Here is a 6,634-nt window from a genome sequence, read left to right on the forward strand (position 1 = left end):
TTTACTCTCCTAGCGAGTGGCCAGCCGTTGCGCTAGAGCTCTTTCCGTTTGCTAGGACGGACACAAATCCGTGGCATTGAATCCGTTTGCATTGTGACTGGAGTTGCCTGTCTCCTGGGAGTAATAAGGTTTGTTTGCTTTGGGGACCTTTTCCTACTGCAACACTAACATAGGGCATTTTCTCCCCTCCCGCTCTCGCCCCGCCCCTTCCCCAGCAATGGCTGAGCTGAACATTGGATCGGCTGGAGCTTCTCCCTGGGCATCTACTGAAGGATCTTCAGAAAACGTAGACCAGGAGCCGCTTTCCAGGGCAACGCAAGAGTGCCGCGATGTTTTGACAGCCCCGTTCCAGAGAGCTAAGAGTGGTTATCCTGAGACTACTACCTCCTGACAGAGGGACTCGCGTTACCAGGCTGTGAGGAAAAGCAACCCTTGCCACTGTTTTTGTACGAGTGCAACAGTGCGGTGTAGCCAATAATAATAACGTGCGGTCTTTAACTGCAAGTATTGTGTTCCAACTTGGTATTTAATAAATGTTGTAATCTAGTAGGTCTCTCCGTTTTATTCTGTTCCCCTTCCTGACTTTGCCTGCCCTGCGCATATGACTGTCCCCTCTGCTCGTGTCTCTTATGGAGTAGTACGTGTTGCATTGCTGCCAAATGGTGGATGCTGGTGGAAGTCTGGCCTGCTGCGGCATTTGCGGGCAAGGGCTGCGTTTTGTCCCTGCGTTTTGCGAGTTGTTCAGCGCTAGCCAGCACGGATGATGGAAGTCATGTTTTTGAAGGCCTAGCCAGGCTTTCTTCCTGGGCAGGCGCTTAGCCCTTCTGCCTCGCGCTGGTCTGACCAAAAGTCACTTATGCAGACAGCTCCAGGCCTGAGGGCAGAGAGGCCGTTTGTCCAAGGGAGAGCTCAGCTCTGCTCTGCTCTGCTCCCTTCAGCTGGCTTCCCAGCTGCTCCTTCAGCCTGTCCTGGCAGCCAGGCCAAGGGCCAGCATGCAGACTGTGTGTTTTTCCTCAGCGGGGGCTGGAAGCACGAGTGTGTGAAGACAGGGGCCTCGATCGTCCCCAGGTGCAGCCCTTGGCGGTTCCCCTTGTTGAACTTGACAAGGTGCCCGGTTGCCTCACGTCTCGCTCGTAGCGGGGCACTGGCCTCTTGCTGCCTTTGAGAACGATGCTTCCTGTGGTCTGGGCAGAAGGGAGGGCGAGAGCTTCTGGTAGCCAGGAAAGGTCGCAAAGCCCGCCGGTCTGGAAGGCTGTTGGATCCGCTTGCAGTCTGCAAAGGGGAAAGGGGTTATGGAAGTTCTCTGCCCTGCAGCGTGACTGGCAAAGCGGAACCGCTGTCCAGTGCTGGGCACTTGCTCTTCTCTCTGCAAAGCAAAAGCAGGTGCGGAACGCCTCTGAAGTGCCTTCGCTTTGGGTTGTCCTGTTGCCAAACTCTGAGAGGAACTGTTTTCCAGTGGTTCCCTGCCTGCTTCTGTCCTGCTGGGTGTCAGGGAGAGGTGAAAGTTCTTGGCCGCCGGAGCAGCAGCACTGAAATTCAGCGCTGGCATCTGGCATGACAGGAGCTGGTAGCGCTTACAAGGCGGGTAGAGCAAAGTCCCGTCTGTTCTGGCCCCTGCACTAGAGGAGAGGGATGGAGCTACTGGAGCGAGTCCAGCGAAGGGCTACTAAGATGATTAAGGGACTGGAGTAGCTCTCATACGAGGAAAGGCTGAGAGAGCTGGGATTGTTCAGCCTGCAGAAGAGAAGACCGCGGATCAGGGTGTAGGCAGGATGCGAAGGGAGGGTGTAAAGAAGTCGGAGGCAGACTCTTCTCAGCGGTGCCTAGCGGTAGGACGAGGGGCAAGGGGCACAAACTGAAACACAGGCTGTCCTGTCTGAACAGGAGGAAAAAGTTCTTTGCTGTGAGGGGTGACTGAGCCCTGGAAGAGGTTGCCCAGAGAGCTTGGGGAGTCTCCGTCCTCGGAGATGTTCCCAAGCCGTCTGGCTAGGGTCCTGGGCCGACTACTTGAGGTGATCCTGCTTGAGTAGGGGGGGCTGGACGAGACGATCTCCAGAGGTGCCTTCCAACCTCAAACGTCCGGTGATTCTGTGACAAGCGGGAGAAGCGGGCGACCGGGCATCTAGTCAAGTTCGACAAGGGGAACTGTCAAGGGCTGCACCTGGGGCAGGCTGGGGGCTACTGCCAGGAAAGCAGCTGGGCAGAGGAAGGCCTGGGGGTGCAGGTGGGCAGCAAGGAGTCAGCAATGGTTAGAGAAAGAAATCGTAACCACATTTTAATCGTTTTGATAATAACTTTCTGCCAAAGGGAGCAATCGCCCTCCAGCCTCTCGCTGTGGTCTCTGCTAACAGCTGGAGCGATCCGCTTTCGGTGAGAGTCGCTCACCTCGGTGAGAGTCGCGACTCGCGGCCAATTTGGCTCCCTCCGGCACTTGGGCTTCCTACGGCGCAGGCGCAGAGCTGGGAGCCCAGAAGGACCGGCACGCTCGCGGCCTGGCCGGGCAGCAGCCAGAGCAGCCAGCTGCGGGGCTCAACCTAAGCAGTCGCCGTCTCTTCAGGCGCAACGAGCTACTTCAGCCCTGCGAGCTCGGCCAAGCGCTCGCGACGCCCGTGCCCTTAGGGAAACAGTGGGAGCGCAGGTTTGCGAGGAGCACAGTGTCCCGCACCTGGAGCAGCAGCAGCATGAATTCTTCAGGGAAATGACGGCACAGCAGAGTAAGAGCTGGAGCTGGGGGCCGCCGGGGAGGGACCCCCAACAAAGACGTCCTTCGGCCGGCCGCAGCCACCCGCAGCCACCCGCCGCCGCCGCCGCCCCCCGGCCCGGCCCGGCAGCGCCGCGAAGGAGGCGGCAGCGCCCCCCCCCGCCCCGCCCCGGGCCCGCCCCGGCCGCAGCCCCGCCCCCTCGCTGCACAGCCCCGCCCCTCGGCGCGTCACCCCGCTGCCCTGTGACGCCCCCCCCCGCGCCCTCGCCGCGGCTGTTGCGCATGCGCGGCGCGCCCGCCACCGCCTCCGGAGCCGGTGGTCCTCGGTGCTGTTGCGGCCGTGTGCCTCGCTGCCAGCGTCGCTGCGTCGCTGTCCTCGGCCGGCGCCTCTGCCCCCGGCCCGGGGGCTCCGAGCTCGCCGGGACTCAGCCCCGCAGCAGCTGGCCCGGGCCGCGGCCCCTGCTCGGGGCTGTCCGCCGCCCGCGTGCCCGCCGCAGCATGAAGAGGCTCTTGGGGCTCTTCGGCCAGGGCCAGGGGCAGCCGCCTTCGCCGTCGCCGTCGCGGTCGCGGTCGCGGTCGCGGTCGCGGTGGGCGTGCGGCGGCAGCGCGCCCCTGCGCTGCGTCGGCGCTGCCTACGAGCTCCGGGAGAAGGAGCTGGGCAAGCTGCACCGCGCGGCCGCCAGCGGCGACCTGGCGCGGGTGCGGCGGCGGCGGTGGCTGCCGAGAGTCGGCCTCGACGGGCGGGACAAGGCGAAGCGGTGAGGGGCGGCGGGGGGGCCGGGGCGGCGCGGGGGGTGGGGGGGGCGGCGGCGAGGGCCGGGCTGCTGCGTCGGTGCCGGCGGGGGCGGCGGCTGGTGGGTTGGAGCTGGCGTGCAGCTGGCAGGAGCGCCTTTGTGCCGGGAAGGCAGGGCCGTTTGCTTGGGCTGGCGAGGGAGTGCGGGAGGGCAGTCGGCCTTGCGCGCGCGGGGTGGGCTCGGGGCTCGGAGGCCGGTTGCGTGTGTGGCCAGGCCGGAGCGGGACTTTGTTGCTGGGAGCGTGACAGGGTCGAGGGGGAAGGTTTCTGCTGTCGGGTTTGGTAGGTGTTGTGGAGGGCCCTTGGGAGCGAGCGCGTGCTGGTGCTTGCTGCAGCAGTAAGGCCGGGAAGAGGCCAGAGGGCGCGACTTCCCGGCAAGGCCAGCAGCGAGGGGATGTTCTGGTGTTATAAAAGGCACGTGCTGGGCCTGCGGCCCGCTGCTGTGGCGTGAGTGGTCCTGGCAGCAGGTGGAGGTTGCCTTGCCGTAGGCTGGAGGTGCGCAAGCCTTGCTCTTGCTTGCTGGGCTGCGTGCGTAGTGGTGTTGGAGGCAGGGAGGAGGTGCCGGGGCGGAGGGCAGCAGTTGCAGAGCGGAAGCCGGAGGCTGGCTGGGAGAAATGGGGGGCCTGGGCGCAGGGATGCACGCGCAGGGAAGGGAGCGCGGAGCTGAGGCAACGTTGTCTTCCTAAGTGGGGGCTGGGGCTGGGGCTGGGGCTGGGGCGGGGAGGGGCTTTTTCCTAGCCCCGGCGTCTCGGGCTTTGGGTGTGCAGCGGTCACCCGCGTGACATGGGCAGGCGCGGTCTCTTCAGCTGTCTGGCCTGCGCTAAGGTAACATGCTCAATTTTTAGGACACCTCTGCATCTGGCTTGCGCTAACGGACATGCGGAGGTTGTCTTGTACTTAGTAGAGAGGAAGTGCAAGCTAAATCCTCGTGACAACTTCAAGAGATCGCCACTGATGAAGGTACGTGGGTGCTGCGGTAGGCAGGGCTTCTAAATTGCGCCCCGAGCGATCGAGCTCTTGGGTGATTCTGGAGGTAGGTCTGGGTGGAGCTTGTGGTGCGCTGGGCGCTGGCTAGGCGTGCGTTGCCTAATGTTTGGGCGCGTTATTGTTGTCCGAGGTCGGCAAGCTGTGGGAATTCTGCCAGAGGGAAGCGTAATTGCTGGCAACGTTTCCTTGTTTCCCGTGTGGTTGGCAGGCAGTGCAGTGCCAGCACGAAGGCTGCGTCGCCATTCTGCTAGCGCATGGCGCCGACGCTAACCTTGCGGATGCTAACGGCAACACTGCCCTTCACCTGGCTGCCCTTGCTCCTAACACCTGCCTAGCAGGGCAGTTACTGGCGCACAACGCCCATCTTGATGCGCAGAATAAGGTAAGCGTGGAATTTGGGTCAGGCCGCTCCTGAGAAGAAAAAGTTGCTTTGCTTCTCTGTGTTTTTCTAACTGGAGAGGGGCGTTATGCTTTCAGATGGGATACACGCCCCTTTCTCTGGCCGTGTCCGCGCATCACGTAGAGATGGTGGAGTTCCTGCTTAGCAAAGGAGCCGACGTGCACGCTCGAGATCAGTCGGAAAGGTGAAGGGTTTGTCAAAACGGGGCGTGGGTCTCCTGAGCATTGGTGAAGTTTGCCTGGTCTGGCCGGGTAGCCGAGGGTGCTTAGCGGGGGAGACGTTTGGCCCAGGGACGTGCTGCGGCCCCTTGCAACCCGAGTTCTCGTGGGCTTCCGTGTGGTTGGCTTTGCTTTCCTCCTGGCTGTAGGAAAGGGGGAGGTGTAATTGTTTTGGGAGCAAATAGGGATGAAAGGAACGCCAGTGAAACGTCGGTGTCTCCTGATAGCTTTTGTCTCGTCTTGTGGCTGCTTTAGGACCCCTCTGATGCTTGCCGCCTCTGCCGGGGACGTGAGCATGATAGAAGTTCTTCTTGGCTATGGTGCTGACCTTTGCCAGAAAGACGTTCTTGGATGGACAGCGGAGGCTTATGCTAGGAGGTCTGGACACACTGGGTAAGTGCTTTAGGTCACGGTGAGAGTCGCTAAGCGGTCCGAATGTCCGTGTTGGTGTGCGGACGTGTTTGGTAAGAGGCGCAAGGTTTAATGATGCGTGGAGACCTTTGTTGAAGGTGGGCTCAGTGGAATCTTCCGGGACGTAGCGTTCCCTGTGTCAAGTGTGAGTTGGGGAGTTGAGGAAAGCTTCCCCCGCAAATCGTCTTGTTTGGTAAGTGGTGTTATGCAAGGATGTAGTTGATTATAGTGACAGTGTTCCCTTTCTTTCCGCACCTCCCTAGTGTTAGTGAACAGCTGGCAGACCGCGCAGCCGAGAAAAACGTGGGAGAAGCTTGTGCAGGCAGCGCAGAAAGCACGCCAGTGCTTAGCACTCGTTGCGAGGCAGGAGCTGCTGCGTTTGCGTTGGGCACACCTGCTGCGGACAGAGGAGGTAGGAGGCTTAACTGTGGAGGAGCTGAGGAGGAGAATGCCTACGGCCTTTTCTTGTGGTGGCTTGTATTGAAGCTTGGCAGGGTTCCGTCCCTCTTGCCTGTTGAGTACCCTTGCTAGGGACGGAGTAGAGACGCGCTGGTGATCCTCCTCCGTGAGGATAGTCCTTTGGTTTTGAGGCTGGCTTTTGGTTTTGGGGGTGATGGGTGGGAGGCTGGGTAGAGCAGGAAATACAGCGTAGTCTCTGGCATTTTGAAGCACAGGTTGGCGGGGGTGGGGGTAGAGGCAAAGAGAGCACGAGAGAGAGACCGATCTCTGCCTGTGTGGTATGAAGAGCTCGGCAGTTTGTTTCCTTCTTGTCCTGTTCAACCGCTACCAGCATTTGCTCGCTGCCTGCTCACATAGCATATTCATGCCATGGCAGGTTTGAGGTTTGGAACGTTCGAAGGAAAGACAAGGGCGGTGTGGAATTCTTGTCCTTTTTTATTTTGCGGGGGGTGGGGGGGGGCAGCGAGAATTGAGTAGGATGGGAGAAATTGGTGGTTTGGGGCATGCTTTCGTTCATGCTGTCTGGCATGACTGCTTCACTCTAGTCTGGCCTGTAGAATTGTCCGTGTAACGTGCTTGTCTGCATTGCTGAAAGTCGAAGGTCCGACATGCTAAGAATTAATCCTGTCAATTAATATTTGAACAGTGAGAGGTGGCTTTTCCCA

Source organism: Struthio camelus, chromosome 1, assembly GCF_040807025.1.
Source record: "Struthio camelus isolate bStrCam1 chromosome 1, bStrCam1.hap1, whole genome shotgun sequence".
Lineage (NCBI taxonomy): Eukaryota > Metazoa > Chordata > Aves > Struthioniformes > Struthionidae > Struthio > Struthio camelus.